At 41.3% G+C, this 17,389-nt stretch overlaps 1 non-coding gene across 1 annotated transcript; it reads left to right on the top strand.

Annotated features, from left to right (window-relative positions):
• The first annotated feature begins 16,743 nt into the window (after window positions 1-16,743).
• On the top strand, window positions 16,744-16,815 carry TRNAA-UGC (transfer RNA alanine (anticodon UGC)). Its single transcript has one exon. It is a non-coding gene; the product is annotated as a tRNA-Ala (tRNA).
• Window positions 16,816-17,389: the final 574 nt, after the last annotated feature.

Genomic DNA, 17,389 nt, shown 5'->3' with positions numbered 1-17,389 from the left:
TTTCTTTGTCTTGTTTTGTTTCTAAACTGCAGGACTACCTCCATAATACCTGAAAAAAATTAAGGGCACAGAAAAATCAAGTGGCTTCATTGAACTTTGCAAGGTACCCGCCCTCACATTTTGTTACGTGATCCCTGACTTACTTAACCATGGATAATTAAAGGGTCCCTGGGTGGCTCAGTCAGTTAAGCGTCTCACTTCGGCTCAGGTCATGATCTCGCGGTTTGTGAGTTCAAGCCCCACGTCAGGCTCTGTGCTGACAGCTCAGACATTTACCACACTTCATATTCTAGCAGATTGTCTCGCTTGAGCTCACAGCCTTGAGGTGGATATTCTTTTTCTCAGACTTATTTTAAAATGGGGAAACATGAGGCTCAGAGAGTCTTACGATTATTTAAATAATAGATCTGAGTTTTCTAAATTAAAGCCTTATTTTAAAGTCGGATTTTTTTTTTTTTAAGCACCAAATCTACAAGTATTCTCAGAAAGACTCATTACCTGCTTCAGGTCCCTGAACTGGAGGTTCGTGACACAGGGGAAGCATTTTGGGCATGTCTCCTTCAGAGTTACCCGCATAGAAAATTTGGCTACACAGACTCTTGAGAACCTTCACCTGTAGGATGCTACTTAAATGAATTGGAAGGGTTTAGGCTTACACACTGGAAGAAATGTAAATTTATATAGTTTTTTTTAAATGTAAATTTTTAAAATGTAAATTTAAAATAGTTTTTTTAGTCCATCAAAGTCTTTTGTTCCTTTGTTTTGGTTTGTTTTAAGTTTATTTGTTTATTTTGAGAGAGAGAGAGAGAGAGAGAGAGAGAGAGCAGGGGAGGGGCAGAGAGGGAGAGAGAGAGAATCCCAAGCAGGTTATGTTCTATCTGCACAGAATCAGACCTGGGGCTCGAACTCACACGATCTCTGGTCATGAGATCATGACCTGAGCTGAAATCAAGAGTCGGACGTTCAACGTACTGAGCCACCTAGGCGCCCCATGTTTGGTTTAATTTTTTAAATTTCAGGACTAAACGCATATTGCCTGGAAAAAAATGAGAGAGTAGTAAAGAGAGATGCAGTGAGAGACAGATGGAGAGACAGACAGACACAAAGACACAGAGAGAGGGAGACTGAGACCCGGAGGGAGCTGAGTCCCTTTCAAGGTCTTTTGTGAGATTCTTATCAACTGCGTATCTGAGTCTCCAATTCCCACGCCCGCCGTTTGGATGAAACCAGACTGTGCGGTGTGAAAAGCACAACTGTATTTTTGGGAATAACAGCTAAATGTGCGAGAGCTTAGCTCCTCCACGCTGGGAAAGCAGCAGCAGAACTTTATTGCAATTTCGATAATTTGGTTGTCTCAAAGTCATATTATTTTGATTTCCTGGTAAGTTTGAAGAGGGTTTCTTTCATGAATTTGCTTTTCCTTCTTTGCATTTTTCTTAACTGTGGTTTTAGTGGCTCTGACTTATTCAAGGCGCAAATGCCATTCATTCTTATTATTTGTCCCTTGCTGTGCCCAGTTTTGCCTGTTATGTCCTCCGGTGGAGGGGGGCAGATGCTGAGATGAGGCGGTTTGCAAGCAGCCTGTGGGTTTGCTGGGGATCAGGAGGGATGCCGTGAAGCAATAAACGTGGGAGGAGGGTAACAGTAGCACAACCTTCAGATTGGTTAGGATGCTGATCTAACATCTAACGTGCCTGTGAGGGGATGCGGGGGGAACAGGATTGGCCAGGGAGGGACCAACCTGAGCTGAATCCTTGGCTAGCCCAGCAAGGAGCCCCGGGGCACAGGCTGGTAGTTGTGCTGCCCTGGGCAGAAACGGCCCGTCCTGGGGTCATCACCACGCTCAGCCACTGCTTAAGAGTTTCCAGAGAAGGTGGATCCCAGGACCGTTGCTGAAGTGTCTGCTCTCTGCACTCACCACAGGGAGAGCTGAAGCCCTTTCTCGAAGGGAGTGTCATGTGTAGCTTCCATGCTGCCACAGAGGGGCAGGGAAGAGGGTAGGAAACAGGGAGACATCATCCCTGCAGAAGGGAGAAGGCAGCAAGGAGTGAAGGAGAACATAAACAAGATGCTTCTGGAAGTTGAGGTGCCGTAGAGGAAACAACATGTATTCCTTTGGATAGAGTGGCGGGGGAGTAAAATCCTGAGACAGTGCGTAAAGCCCCTCTGAACCACTAATGAGCCCCAAACAGTATCCCGACAGAACATCACGCTCCGTCCTGCAGAGCTCCTAACTACTGGGACTTCTGTCTGATAGGTAGACACGCACCGAAATGGCTCTTGAGGGATGTCCCTAATTGAGGCACATGGGTCCCCCTCTGAGGTCCTCCTACACCCATTTGGACCAACCATTGGGGGCGGGCTTCCCTCACCTCAAGGATCTAACCTTGAGTAAGGCAGCTCCCATTGGCCAAGGGCGAATTCCAGAGAAGAAATCAGACATGAATCTTCAGCAGCAAAACTCCTGACAAGTGGAAGAAGAATGACTACCTCAGGTCTGAAAAGGAATCCGCATACACGCCACAGCACCCGCTGCATTGTCGAAAGTATTAAAGTGCCTGGAATTTAAAATAAATTGTAATGTGAGGCATTGTAAAAAATGTCAGCCATGGAGGTAATGCATTTGGAGAGGAATTAACGAACTAATAAGTTCCTAAAGAAGAAAGAAAGAAAAAATAAGGTCAGCCATCAGACGCAAGCTAGGTGCCTGTCCCAGGGAGGAAGAGGGACCTCAGGATGGAGGGAGGGATGTGGTTCCTCCACCACAGCACCTGTCAGAGCGCTCTGAGGTGGGAGGTGGAAAGAACCGGGTTATGCATCTGAAGGCCGGGAAGGACCAAGCATGGCTTCTGCATTGTGCACTGGAGAGACTAATGACTGCATGATGGGTTTCTTTATTGATCTTACAACCTCTCTTTGCTAGAATTTGTCATTTATACTTGTACAAACTGCATTTCTCCACTTTCTCTGTCCTTCTACAATATTTGGATCATTTTGATATGAAAAAGTTTAAAAAATGGTCATCTATTTATCTTTTAAGAATTCTTGCATTGACTGATGCTTAGAAAGTCATTCCCCATCAATCGAGAATGTCTTCTGCCGTTGTTATCCTGTAAACATTATTCTTTAATTTGTAGCTTTTGAATTTAGCAGAGATGTATCCTGTGGTATGACAGAAGCCTGAGTAGTCTTAGAACCGAGTTCATTCAGGACCCTGTAATCCCGGGCCCAGCAGCAAGCTGTAAGGGGGAGAGTTCTAGAGAGCTCTCTGGCTGCATCTCATGCATCATGAGCAAAGTATAGAAGGAAAAGCGGAAAGAAGAGAGGGGGGGTTTCTTCCATTTTCGCTGCTCTTCAGGCAGGAAGCGGTTTTCCTTCTCTGATCTTTTATTCCCTTTTGCTGCTGTGGAGCTTCAATCAGTCCCATCATCACCACCTCACCCCATCACACACCGGATCCTCAGCCCCGGTACCTGGTTCAGCTCCATATTCTCAGGCAGCACTGTGGTTGTGTCTCCAACCCACATGTTCTTCTGAGTCACAATAATGATTTGGTTGATTATGGTCTGAGAAGACCTGCCCATGGTCCCCTTTGATGGGGTAATGGAGACCCAGTGGAGGAATAAAAGTCAATTGTAATGGAATAATAGAGATTTCCTAAGAGCAACGTTGAAAAGATAAATGCACTTAAATTTCTAAATTGTCTTTGAATGCTGGAAGGGCCTAAAACTCTTGGTAGAAGACAGATCATGAAGTATTTTGGTTTCTAATTCTTTCACACAAAGCTGAAGTTACATGTTACGTTAGTCTTTACGATGGTCAAATTCATATTCATTCACGCATTCGTTGTTTCATCTACTTGTTGTTTTTCCCAGCAGAATTTAACTAAGCCGTTACTAAGTGTCAAATTAGCATTTAGGTATCTGGGATTGGAAGATGATTGACATTCACCTTCTGCTATTAAGCATCTCTAAGCTTGGTGAAAGGCGCAGGTGTACGGAGAGATTACTTTATTGTGATCATATGGGAAAGGTAGTGATAGAGACGTGGCTAGTTTGTCATGTGCATCTGGAGGGTCAGCTTCCCCAAATCAATGGATGTGGTCAAAAGGCTTCTTCAAAGAGATTATTATAGAGTCGGTTGGTGTGCTTACTTTATACAAGGGGAATAGAGAAGTAGCAACATGAAGGCAGAGGCACCAGGATGATCTAATTCTGCGTGTCTTTCAAATTCTGCACATGACACATGCCCTGAGTGTATTAGGAGTGCTCCCAAATAATGAACTCTGGTCAATGAATCAGAACCTCGTAGCTTTGCACCCCCATGTCCAGCTTCATAACAGGACTCAGTCCAAACTGTCAAGTGATGCTCACTAGCTTTTGCAGTCGGTTAAATAGAGCCACAGCTCATTCAAAGGTAAAAAGATTACTGCTCGGGGTGCCCGGGTGGCTCAATCGGTTAAATGGCTGACTCTTGATTCCAGCTCAGGTCATGACCTCTCGGTTCATGAGATCGAGCCGGGTATCGGGCTCTGTGCTGACAGCGCTGAGCCTGCTTGGGATTGTCTCACTCCCTCTCTCTTTGCTGCTCCCCCGTTGATGCTCGTTCTCTCAGAAATAAATAAATACACATCATAAAAAAGATTACTGCTCATTTTGGCTAATATATTTGTGAAAATATAAAATGTGACGAGATATTTTAAAGGTGTGTAGGCGCTATAAACAAATTTGCATATTTGTATAAAAAACAGAAGACTTACTTTTCTGTAGTTACACGCATGTTTTCCTTGGCAGAATATGAATATTTTCTCTCATTCTGAAGAATTATTTCTAGACACAATTATCATATATCTACCTTGAGGTTTATAATACTAATGATGGAATATTTTAATTTTTTTATGTTTTATTTTTTTATATTTGAGAGAGAGAGAGACAGAAAGTGCGAGCGAGGGGGGGCAGAGAGAGAGGGAGGCACAGAATCCGAAGCAGGGTCCAGGCTCTGAGCTGTCAGCACAGAACCCAACACGGGGCTCAAACCCATGAGCAGTGAGATCATGACCTGAGCCGAAGTCGGACGCTCAACCGACTGAGCCACCCAGGTGCCCCTAACGATGGAATAGTTTTAAGTTAAATACTACTTAAGAGATTGGATGACATTTGAAAAAAAATTTTAAATCAATTCATAGTTTGCTAGAAAAGAAAGCTGGTATTTTTCCTTTGGTAAATCTGGCCAATTGAGTTGTTTCTTTGTGAATTTCAGATGATTATGACACCGTGTCAAATCACTTGTAAAATGTTTAATTATTTTTTTTACATTTAACCTCTTACCAGTGCACATACTAGTGCTTGGGGGATAGAAAAAAGAGGCATAAGCTCTTAGAAGAAAATTATATCCTCTGATGTTTCTAAGATTGAATATAGCCTTGTTATACTGGCTGGGAAATGACCTTTTCCATGTCCTTTCTAGCAGCTTCAAGAGATATTTGATTCTCTAAAATTGAACAAAAGGAAGCATAAACATCTTGTTGCACTCTCTCTCCCTGGTGTCTTTCTTTGAGTTTCGTTGACTTCTTCTCAAACATGTTCTGCATGCTATTCAAATTGAAGTCAAATTACAGTCTGGCATCCCGTACAATCAGAGAGCTAAAAGTCTTCAAAGGTCCGATGGGCAGTTAGACAATCTAGAAAAGTCTCATTTCTAACCTGGTTCCCTTAAAGTACACATTGAAAAGTCCCATTTTATTATAACTTTAAGATGCATCTCTGTGTGTGTGTGTTTCAGAGAGAGAGAGAGAGAGAAAGAGAGAGAGAGACATGGTCTTTATAAACTCAGAACTGGTCACACAAAATTTCCTTTACTAGCACTTTGCCTAACAAACTTAGTTTTATTTTTTAGCATCCTTTCTACCCCCTCTCCCCTATTTCCTAAGTAAGCTTTGCCTGGATCCCTAGTTTCTCGGTGGAGGTTTTCGTACTTGTGCTGACACAGCAGGGCGTCCGTTCCACTGGTAGCAGAGTGGAAATCAGAACTGGATGAAAAGCAGGAAACCTGCCTGCATGCTGGTCCCAGCTTTGTCAGAAATAGCCATGTCCTTAGGCGAAGCATTTAACTTGGGCTCATATGCCCAGATCATCGCATTAGCTATGAAGGTTATTTTGTTTAACTTCTCATTCAAACATGAATCAGCTTGTTCCTGTTTTTCTCATCTGCGACGTAGTTAGAATAATTGTATTTATGGAACGAGGGTGCTGCGCGGCTGGAATGAGATACTGTATGCAGAGCTCTCAGAAATGCCTGGCACCTAAAAAGTGTCCCATAAATATTAGATACTGTGTTGTGGTGAGATGGAGACTCCTGGGTGCAGGTGACCACGCCCAGGCTGTGGAGGTAGGAGGGATCACCCTGGAGACAGTGTTGAATGAGGATAGACGCCAGCCTGCCAAGGTCTGATACAGTAGCCAGAAGCCACATGTGGCTATTTCAATTTAAAGTTAATGAAGGGGTGCCTGGGTGGCTCAGGTGGGTAAATGTCAGACTCGTGATTGTGGTTCAGGTCATGATCCCACGGTTCGCGAGATCCAGCCCCGTGTGGGGCTCTGAGCTGACAGTGTGAAGCCTGCTTGGAATTCTCTCTCTTCCTCTCTCTCTGCCCCTCCCCTGCTTGCCCCCACTCTCTCTAAATGAATAAGTAAATAAATAGCATTTTAAATTAGCCAAATAAAAACTTTAGTTCATCAGTCACACTGGTCATGTTTCACCTGTTCAATTTCCATGGATCCAGCGGCTACTGTATTGGACAGTGTAGATACAGAGCGTTTTCAGAATCACAGAAAGTCCTATGGGAAGCAGTTACAGAGAACAAAACCCCAAGGAACATATTCCAATTAAGGAATCGTGGTAATCGTGGCTAATTCAGTGAGTATTTACCTTGTCATGTACGGTGCTAAAAGCCTTAATAAGTTATTTCCACACTTTCCTCAAAAGCTCTACAAAATACTCATCGTTGTTATTCGCATTTTACGTTGGAGGAAACCAAGAAGGATGGTTTAAGGATGGCCCTAGGTGACTTATCAAAAGTGAGGATCAGGGAATGCCAGGACCCAAATCTAGGCTCGACTCCAAAATGGCAGTTCCAGACCAATCTTTCAGCCAGCTGCCGTTAGCTCCATCAGCACACGGGGGTGATCCTGAAATTTCTATAAGCAGCATCATTATATTGAGAATATGCTCCTTCTTTATGTGTAGGCTCGCATTTCATTTTTGAAATTGCTCCATCTCCCACGGTCACAAAGAATGGTGACAATAACAAGACAAATATTTTCAAAATACTTCTGACTCTTCTAACTCCTAGGCCAAAAGGCATAAAACGCTAGATGATTTACCCGATGGTGCCTTTTCCCCGGTTTTATTGGGGTATGATTGACAGACAAAATTGTATTTATTTGTGGTGCACAACAGGAAGTTTTGATATGTGTACCCACTGTGAAATGATTAGCACAGTCAAGTTCATTAGACATCCATAACTTCACAGAGCTGCCTTCTTTGACGGTGAGAACCTGAAGATCTCCTCTTTGAACAAATTTTGAGTATACAATACATATTATTAACTATAATCAACATGCTGTACATTAGATCCCCAGAACTTACTCATCTGATAACTGGAAGTTTCTACCCTTTGACCAACATCTCTTTTTCCCCCACCCTCCAGCCCACAGTAACTACCATTATACTCTCTTTTTCTGTGGGTTCTACATTTTTAGATTCCACCTAAGTGGAAGATCATACGGTACTTGTCCTTCTATGTCTAACTTATTCACAGCATAACATCCTTCAGATTCATCGATACTGTCACTAATTGTAGGATTTCCTTCCTTTATATGGCTGAGTAATATTCCATTATATGTACCACATTTTCTTCCATTTTTTTAAATATCATTTATTGTAAAATTGGCTAACATACAGTGTATACAGTGTGCTCTTGGCTCCGGGGGCAGATTCCATGACTCATTGCTTACCTACAACACCCAGTGCTCATCCCAACAAGTGCCCTCCTCAAAGCCCACCACCCATTTTCCCCTCTCCCCTGCCCCCCCCCCATCAGCCCTCAGTTTGCTGTCTGTATTTAAGAGTCTTTTATAGTTTGCCTCCCTCTCTCTCTGAAACTATTTTTTCCCTTCCAGAATTCATCATCGACGGACATTTAGGATGCCTCCGTATCTCGGCTCTCGGGAATAATCCAATGATGTGAGTTCTTACCATCTGGCTTGGGACACTTTGGGTGAAGACCGGAAACTACAACCAGTTCTCAGATTTTAAATCTGATACTCTTCCCACGTGTTCTCTGCTTCCCTGGTGCCTCCCTGTAGTGCACTAAGTGCACTCCCGATGCATTTACCTCATTTTACAGTCTGTTGTCAAATGTTTCCTGAGGACGATAGAAATGGGGTATAAATCGCTGCTTTTCCTGTTTCTACCTGAACAGGAGGGCTCGAGGCAGCAGTGTGATGCCCCTGGCCTTTGTTTTTGCTTTGTTCTATTTTGCATTTCTCCAATAGTCAAACTTGTTTAACTATTTTGCTTGCTGAGGTTTTGACAATGCTGTAGATCTATCATCCATCACATTAGACGATAAAATTAACACAATCAAACCCTATTGTAGTCACTCTGAAGTACAAAATTGCTTTTCAGGGATAATAATAGCTTTCTCCAAGACTCTGCTTCCCCTCCAGTTCTACCACTGGCTGTTGATGATTGGCAGGTGACATTCTCTTTCACTTGACATATCTCTGCAATTACGTTTTCGTAAGTGACAGTTTGGTGGTATGTGACTCATGTGATGCTAAGAATACTTTTCACATTCATCTCATGTTTACCTTTATATACTTACATAAGCAGAAAATTACCGCATTTGTATAAAAACAGTTCTGCAGAATTATCTGTCAACTTAGAGAATTACGGCTTCATTTGATGCTGAAAATGTTATCATTTGATTATTTCTGCCATCCTGACAATCACAATCTGAGATGTTATTTCAGGGTAAGAGGGAAAAATGATGTTCTCAAAAACAAAAACAAAAACACAAAACCAAAAACAAAGCACTTGTACCTCAAGGAAACCACGGCGCTCATCCCATGTATTAAGGCTATCTAATTACAGAAGACGGATGCTATTTATTCTCACGGGGAAGCATATGTCGAGAAAATTATTGTTGAAACTATTAAAATGATGTATAATATTCTTTTCTCTACTATAGATGTTCAATAAGTGCTTTTTGATGAACCAACAAAAGTCGGTTTTCATGCAGAAGTGCTTTTTTGGAGGGTGTATTTTAAGAAGTGTAAATATATGAAAATTATAGAAAACCATCTCTGTAATCTTGCTACTGTGATACATTTTATGTTCACAAGTTTTTCTGATGTCCTGCAACTGAATATGAAATTTGAAACAGAATATAACTTTCCTTTGAGATTTTACGTTGTTGAAAACAAAACGACTTTTCTAAAGCCGTTCCATTTTGTGAAGTAGAATTTTTAAACATATACGCAAGATCAGATTGACCTGGTAACTTAATTAGGACATTTACGTTTATGTACCACCCTGTGCCTCCCCCTATGCAGGCATTGTAAGAAAGAAACAAAATGGAAGCCCTGATCTGTGTATTCAAAGATTTTGTATTCAAACAATACATAATACTTCAGAACAAAAAAAGGTAAAAAATAAAACATGCTTCAAAATAAATAAAATAATGTTTTAAACTATGTAAACAGATACGCTTACTATTTTTAACATCTGTTAGTGCTGTTATGGGGGAAATGGTGGTTAATATGGACCCTAAAGAAATTGTAAGATTTGGATGAAAGTCTACAAAATGTGACAAAATAAGCTACAAATGTTGACTAGAGACAAATAATTCGTTTATTTAGAACACCTAATCACCAAACATCATGGGCCATCATAGATTGCATACTGCAAGCAAATTTATGGTTGTAAGAGTTCTTTACTGCAAACAAGCAATGGAAAATTAATTTGATTTTGACAGTGTTAATTCCAACTGAAGTAAATTCATGCAATTCACAATGATAAAATGGCTACCACTAAAAGAAACTGTCTGGGATGAATTTATTTCGATTCCTTTGTTTATTTTACTTTGTCATAACATTTTTTCATTCATAACATAATACGAACACAAATTATTTCTATGGCATCCAATTTGCCTATGTGAAAAGTATTCTTTGCCACACTTGAATCCTTTTGAGTTCTTGTCATATTATGATATTTTGCCAATGTCCTTGTTAAGACTAGAAATACCTGGGGAAGAAAGATTTTAGTAGAGTTCTATGCTGATATTCTCATGCAATTGTCTATTACAACAGGGACACAGTGAAACAGAAACCAATGTAACTTTCAGGGACATCCTCACGTTGACTGACACCAGAGACAGAATTAGCTGACTTTACAGTGATTAATAAAAATTTAAAAATAATAATAATAATATGGGAGAACAAGTCAGAGAAGACATAACTATTTCTAATACTGGTATGAATTATTAACAACGGCAAAAGGGTATAAGAGGAAAATGTGATTGATAATAAGTGAAATCAATTCTAAAAAGAACTTTGTGTTAAATGCTAAAAACTAGTAAGTGAATGTATATTTACTCTCTGAGAAGTTGTACGTGCTAAAAATATAAACAGGCAGTTTCTGCTGACATGAGAAGAAAATGCAATCTGAGGGTGACTCCCCATTAACGCAACCCTGGGGAGGCTGCAAAAGGAAGCCGAGTTAATGGGTTCTGAAAGCTGACCCAAGAATTATGAGAAATTGCGGGGGAGAGAAGGCTGAGTCATGGTGGAGGGCAATTTGGTTCTCAAGGGCTGTCAAAACAAAGTACCACAAACAACGCGGTTTAAACACTAGTTTATTTTCTGGCCGTTCTGGAGACTAGAAATCCAAGATCAAGGTGGCATCAGGGTTGATTCCTGTTAAGGTTTTTAAGGCAGCATCTGCCACGACTCTCTCCTGGCTTCTGGTGGCTTGCCTGCAATCCTTGATTTGTAGACTCATCACTGTACCTTGATGCTTTCAGGTTCACATTGAGGCCTTATATGTGTGCCTGTGTCCAGATTTCCCTTTTATAAGGACACTAGCCATATTGGATTAGGGCCCACCTGACTCCAGGGTGACCTCATCTTAACCAATGATGTCTACAATGATCCTGTTTCCAAATAAAGTCAAATCTTGAGGTCCTGGAGTTTAGGACTTCAAGTTCTGAACATTGGGGGGCACAATTTACTGCATGACAGACGGAAACGGAAGACTAGATCCAAAAGAGGCCAGACTGCATGAATGGGAGAATAGACTCAAGGAGAGACTCCTCGGTGTGTGTTTTTCCATTTTGCACATCACCCTGAGCCCGTCACAGCGCATCCCCAGACACTGATAGAGAACCTGTAGCACAAGGTTCCAATAAAGGAGGCAGGATACAGTCATTTATTATTGTTGCTGTAAGGAATTGCCACAAATTTTGTGGCTTAAAACAGTATACATTTGTGATTTTATATTTGTGGAAGTCAATAGTCTTGATGCCATTTTTTTGGTATTTTATATTTGCAATTTTTTTTCTGATTCTCTGAAATAAATATGAAATTTGAAAAGAATGTTAAAGCTCTCCTTTGGAACCTTCCAGTTCAAAACTGGAACAATTATTCTAAAGCAATTCCATTTTGTGAAGTAGCTACTTAAAAAAAAATGTCTGTCTGTCTATCTAGAATAAGATTTATATGTTAAATTAATTAAGAAAATTTTATTTAATTCTCATTAAAAGAAGAAAGATTAAACATAAAATGTGTAAGGAAATAATTTACAACCCCCCTGAAGAGATACCATTACTCTTTTCCAAGATTTGTTCAAGTCTTTTGAGAAGGGCTTCTGGAGAAGTTGGTGCTTGAGATGGGCCCTGAAGGTTTGGTAAGATTTGGTGAAAGTCTTCTAAACATGTGTGGAATGGCCAACCAAAAATGATGCCTAGAGGCAAGTACTTAGTTATTTTAGACACCTAAAAACTAAAAATTTTGTTAAAATTTAGGGTCAGCTGGGTTAGTTACTTCTGGAAGTTCTCAGGGAAAATGCACTTCTTTGCTTTTTCCAGCTTCTAGAAGCAAGTGCATTCCTTGGCTTCTGGCCCCTTCCTTCATCTTCAAAGCCAGCCATCACCTCGCTTTCACCCTTGATTCTGTTGTCAGAATTCCTTATCTTACCCTCTTTCCCCCTTGTGAATACTTTGGACCCACCCGTGTCCTCCAAGATAATCTCCCTGGCTCAAGATCCTAGATTTAACCACATCTGCAGAATCCCTTTAGCCAGGTCAGGTAACAAGTTACTCTGGGGATTAGGACCAAGACTTACCTCCTGTGGGGGTTCGTTATTTGAGGTAGTGTCAGAGTGTTGCCAGGTACACCAGCTGAGGGAGGGAGTAGATGGCACTGGCTCACTGACCAGCTAGGAGTCTTGAACATTTTCTTATGTCCACAGTGAGCTCCCCAACACACCCTTTCACACACTTCTAGAAAGGTCAATGGTTTCATATTGCATTATCCCAGCACTCTGTGTGGTGGATGTTACTGGTGTTAACTAATACTTATATTCCCTTTCCTTCCTGTGACCCAGGTATTCTTGCCAAGGAGCTGTGACTGAAATTGATCTTTACTCTTCCAAATCACAACAATGAAAAGCCCTAGATGTTTCTGCAGTTTCCCCTTTCCTCTGCTGATGGGGTGGACTGTAAAGGCAGTTAAAGATACTATCAAAACGAGTCCCTGAGGAACAAGGTGGGGCAGAGACTTCCCACTTTCACCCTATCTTTATCTCATATATGTTTTAAGACATTGCGTATGTGTAAAAAATAACCTTTCCTGGAGGATAAAGTCACTGTTATTTTGGGGTTATTTGTCCATATCATCTGGTATACATTTTTATTTTTTTATTACATTTTTTTTTTGAGAGAGAGAAAGAGAGAGAGGAAAATGGGGAGGGGCAGAGGGGGACTCTTAAGCAGGGTCCAGGCCCAGTGAGGAGCCAAATCTAGGGCTCAATCTCAGGATCATGAGCTCACGACCTGAGCCAAAATCAGGAGTCGGATGCTTAACTGACTGAGCCACCCAGGTGTCCCCTATATCAGCTGGTATTCAGTGGAACCACAGTACGTGTATTTTTTTTTACTATATATGTTTTTCTTTCTGTGAGATGGTGAGCTTTGGAGAGAGAGAACAATAATTCTTTTAATTATATTCTTGGTGATAAAAGATATTTGGCTTAATGATGGTATTTCAAAGAGTAAAATAACTAATAAAAAAGTTCTTGCTTATGTAGTGTCCTCCCGTGTTCTGTTTAAGTTTCTCTGCCCTCATCATAGAGGAAGTTTGAGTATATTTTGCAACCTATATTTGCAATAACTCTATACACTTCCACAATCAAATTTTATCCATGCATACTGACTATAAAACCATATTATTTCATAAAAGGGCATTCAACAAAAACAAGAGTGAACTTGTTACCGCCCTCAGCACCTTTCAAACTGCAAACCCTCTGATTAGAAAGAGAAGTCTTGACAGCTAATTTTCATATCACAAATGTTGTCTGAGTACTTGTGTGAAGAAGAGTGGGAGAGGGAGAGAGGAGGTACAAATGTACGCTCTCCTGCTTCTGTGCTCTTAAGAGGAAATATTACATTGATGGTCTTTTGTGTGTTATAGCAAGGACAGCACTCAACTTAATTCAATGCCTAACTTGGGATAAGGTCCCATAATGTGTCAGCAGAAAAATCCAGTGAAACCCATTTTTTCAAGGGTGAATTTCTCATGTACAGGGATTCTGGACAGTTAAGTAGATAGGTAACCAAACTAGCATAAATCTCTTTGAGATATAACTTTACAGAAAGCATCTTACATTGATGGACTGGGAGAAGCTATCAAACCTTCATAACACTGATGATTTTGCTCATTTTGTTTCAAGCTCAAAGGTCTTTTCAGGGGGAACGGGGGTGGCTCAATCGGTTGAGTGGCTGACTCCTGATTTCAGCTCCTACCATGATCTCCTGATTTGTGATATTGAGCCCCACATCGGGCTCCATGCTGGTAGCTCAGGGCCTGCTTGGGATTCTCTCTCTGCTCTCTCTGCCCCTCCTCCACTCACGATCTCTCTCTTTTTCTCAAAACAATAAATAAACTTAATATTAGTATATATATATATATGGTTGTGTAGTTATAAATATATAGTTTATATATAGATAGTTCTGTTGAATACCAGCCAATATAGGGGCGTGTGAGTGGCTCAGTCACTTAAGCATCCAACTCTTGATTTTGGCTCAGGTCGTGATCACATGATCATGAATACGTTAATAAATAACCTCAAAGTTGTCCTGTCTTTTCAGGACAAATGAACATGAGTATTCTGGAGAATTAAAGTAAATTTACATTTAGGTTTATTCTGTATCTGTATGCCTTCTCCTGGACACAGTCATGGGAAAAAAGTTTGAGGCACTGCTCTGTTCTCTGAGTCTCTAGTATAGAGTATCTCACAGTCAAGTACATGGTAGGACTGAGTTCTGACATAGAGGTAGCAGTTTATACCTCAGTCACATCTGGTTTTACTAGCCGTGTTTTCACTGATGGTAAAAGAGCCAACATTGTTAAGGTAAGAGATTTAGGGATTAAATGATAATGGAATTCATTGCTTGTTCAAGAGATTTGGACTTTAATCAATATCTTGGACTTTAATCCATACTTAATTATTCTATACTTTCCAGTTTTCAAAAGGAATATCAGCATATACGTTGGAAATTAAAGGTCTAGAATTATAGAAAACAATATCAGGATAAAGGTTTTCTAAAGCTATCATTATAGTGGGAGCAGAGCTAAAGAGAAAGGAGGTGTTTTTTGTTTGTTTGTTGTTTCTCTTGGTAATTGTTTGGACCTTGCCTCCTTTAGTTTCACTGACGTAGGTAAGTGTATCCTACACCATCGGGTGGGCTCGTAAATGTGTTTATTGTTCTTAGCATCTGATCTTCTCTTGGCCAAGAATGTCCAAATTTGCTAAGAGAGAGCAAGGGTGTGCTTTAAAGTTTGCATCTTAGCGAAGGGAACCAGTGTGAGAGCCAGTATATGCTGTTAGTGATAACCCGGAAATTAGATTTTCTGTAAGGCTCCAATGAGCTCATCAAATATTTAGAGAGCCCTATGCTAATAATCCTATCAAGGGATATGCTGCATTCAGCGTTATGGGTTGTGGTACAAGTAGATGAGACCAACAAATAGCTCTTTCGTTCACCTCTGGTATTTCTTTTCGTGCTTTCATTGTGGAAACGTTATTTATCAAACAGCTATTGCGTCTTTATCATCATAGCCAGTGAAAATCAAGTGCTGGTAGTTCTCCACATTTTGGACTTCTGTCTCCTAGAACATACTGCATCGAGAGCAAGGCTGTGTCTTCTGGCCACTGCGATGGACTGTTAGAGCCAGAATGCCCTTTCCCCGTCCTGAGGGAAGGATTGTTATGGCAACAAGTAAGCCCCTTGTTTATTTTTTTCCTTCTCTGCAACAAGAGCCCCTATTCCGACCTTTACCCCAGGAAGGAAGGACATGAAAGGGGTTCAGAATATACCACCCTAAAACAGGCACTCTGGCGCAAGGATTATTTTGGGATGAAGGCAACAGAGGAAAAGCAGAGGAAGGATGAAGTCCCTGGCCTCCCCTGTTTGCCTCAATTACTGTTGTGATGCCCCCAGCCCACACAGGACCAGGAAGGGAATTCTAACCCTGTCACTGGATACGACAATGCACTAAGAAGATTATACATCCGATCCTTCCTTTTTTTAGCTTTAAATATTTATTTTGAGAAAGAGAGAGAGACAGAGAGTGAGATTAAATGGGGGAGGGGCAGAGAAAGAATCCCAAGCAGGATCCACATTGTGTGGAGCCTGACGTGGGGCTCAAACCCATGGACTCTGAGACCATGACCTGAGCCAAAGTCAGATGCTTAGCTGACTGAGCCACCCAGGTGCCCCATCCTCAAACCTTTCTAGAAAGCCCTTATCTTCCACTGGTTTCTCTGGCATTTACTTTCCCCAGTTTATACCTGTAAAACTAATCTCCTCTTCCCTTGTCCTGTCGCTTCTCTCCTGATTGATTGCTCTTGAGTTTTAACCACCCCTTTGAGTTACTTACTCATCACTGGGGCTCTTCCTCCTGCATGGGAGGGTGCAGGTAGGGGGGTGGGAGGGAGTGTGGGAGGGAATTAATCAACTCTGCTTTTCTCTCATTAGTCCACCTTTTGTTGGTCTAATTTCCAAGTCCTCAGGCATAGAACCCAGAGAAGGAGAGGAGAAAGTTATTTTCCCTTGCCCTATAGAAGGACCAGGGACGTGGTGGAATAGAATTAAAATATTTTCTTGGATCGATGAGTAGGAGACCACGGAAACAAGGTGAATTTTGAAGGGAACTGGTGCTTCCTCATGTCTATAAATAAGGCTTGGGAAGCTAGCACGATGCTGAGTTACAAAGCAGCAGGACTATTCTACGTTAATGGTGCAAAACGTTCCATGAGGAATGCTTCAGAATGTTCTGTGACTGGAACCTCAGACTATAGGAATCCGGTGCTATTTAATCCCCTAGATAGAGATCAACTGTCCAGCTTTCTAAAAGCAACAACTGTACCAATTCATCTCCCTGTCAGGTCCTCCTCAGAGCTGGGGATGTAGCTCAGCGGTAGAGCGTGTGCTTTGCATGTTTAAGGCCCCAGGTTCGATCCCTGGCATCTCCATAGCTTTTTCTTCCCTCGACCGTACAAAGCTGTTTTTTAGACTCATTCCTTCAATATCACAGCACCTTCACACCTGAACACGTCATTGGCACGACACATCAGTGTAAATGACAAGTGACATCTTACTGTAGTAAATGAACTACATGCAAACTTGTGCTGTGATAATGAGGTTTTCTTTCAGTATTAACAGCATCCTTTTATCAATCCCAAATAAAAACCCAGCCTTTCCAACAACTCTTTCCTTCCCTACTTGATTCACTTATTTTACTGATAACCTCCTCTTTCTTTTAATAACACCGTGCCACGGGCACAACCCACTTAAGGAATAAAAACACAACAAACGTTTTGATGACATTCCTCATTTTCAAAGTGTTTTCACATGTAATAGCCCTTTCGCAGCCACAGCAAAGTGACAGAAGATAATGACGCCGGGCCTGTCTCATAGACTTCACACACTTTGAAGCGAGGTCCTCTCTTCCAGGCCAGTTGTGCAATTTAGAGCCTCTGTATAATCCGTGGAGTGAAAGACGAGTCATTGAGATCAAGCGTTTTTTAATTATCTTTGCCATGGAGT

This window comes from Acinonyx jubatus, chromosome D3 (assembly GCF_027475565.1).
Source record: "Acinonyx jubatus isolate Ajub_Pintada_27869175 chromosome D3, VMU_Ajub_asm_v1.0, whole genome shotgun sequence".
Classification (NCBI taxonomy): domain Eukaryota; kingdom Metazoa; phylum Chordata; class Mammalia; order Carnivora; family Felidae; genus Acinonyx; species Acinonyx jubatus.
Note: the sequence above shows the minus strand (reverse complement) of the source record. Positions and strands in the feature narration are given on the sequence as shown.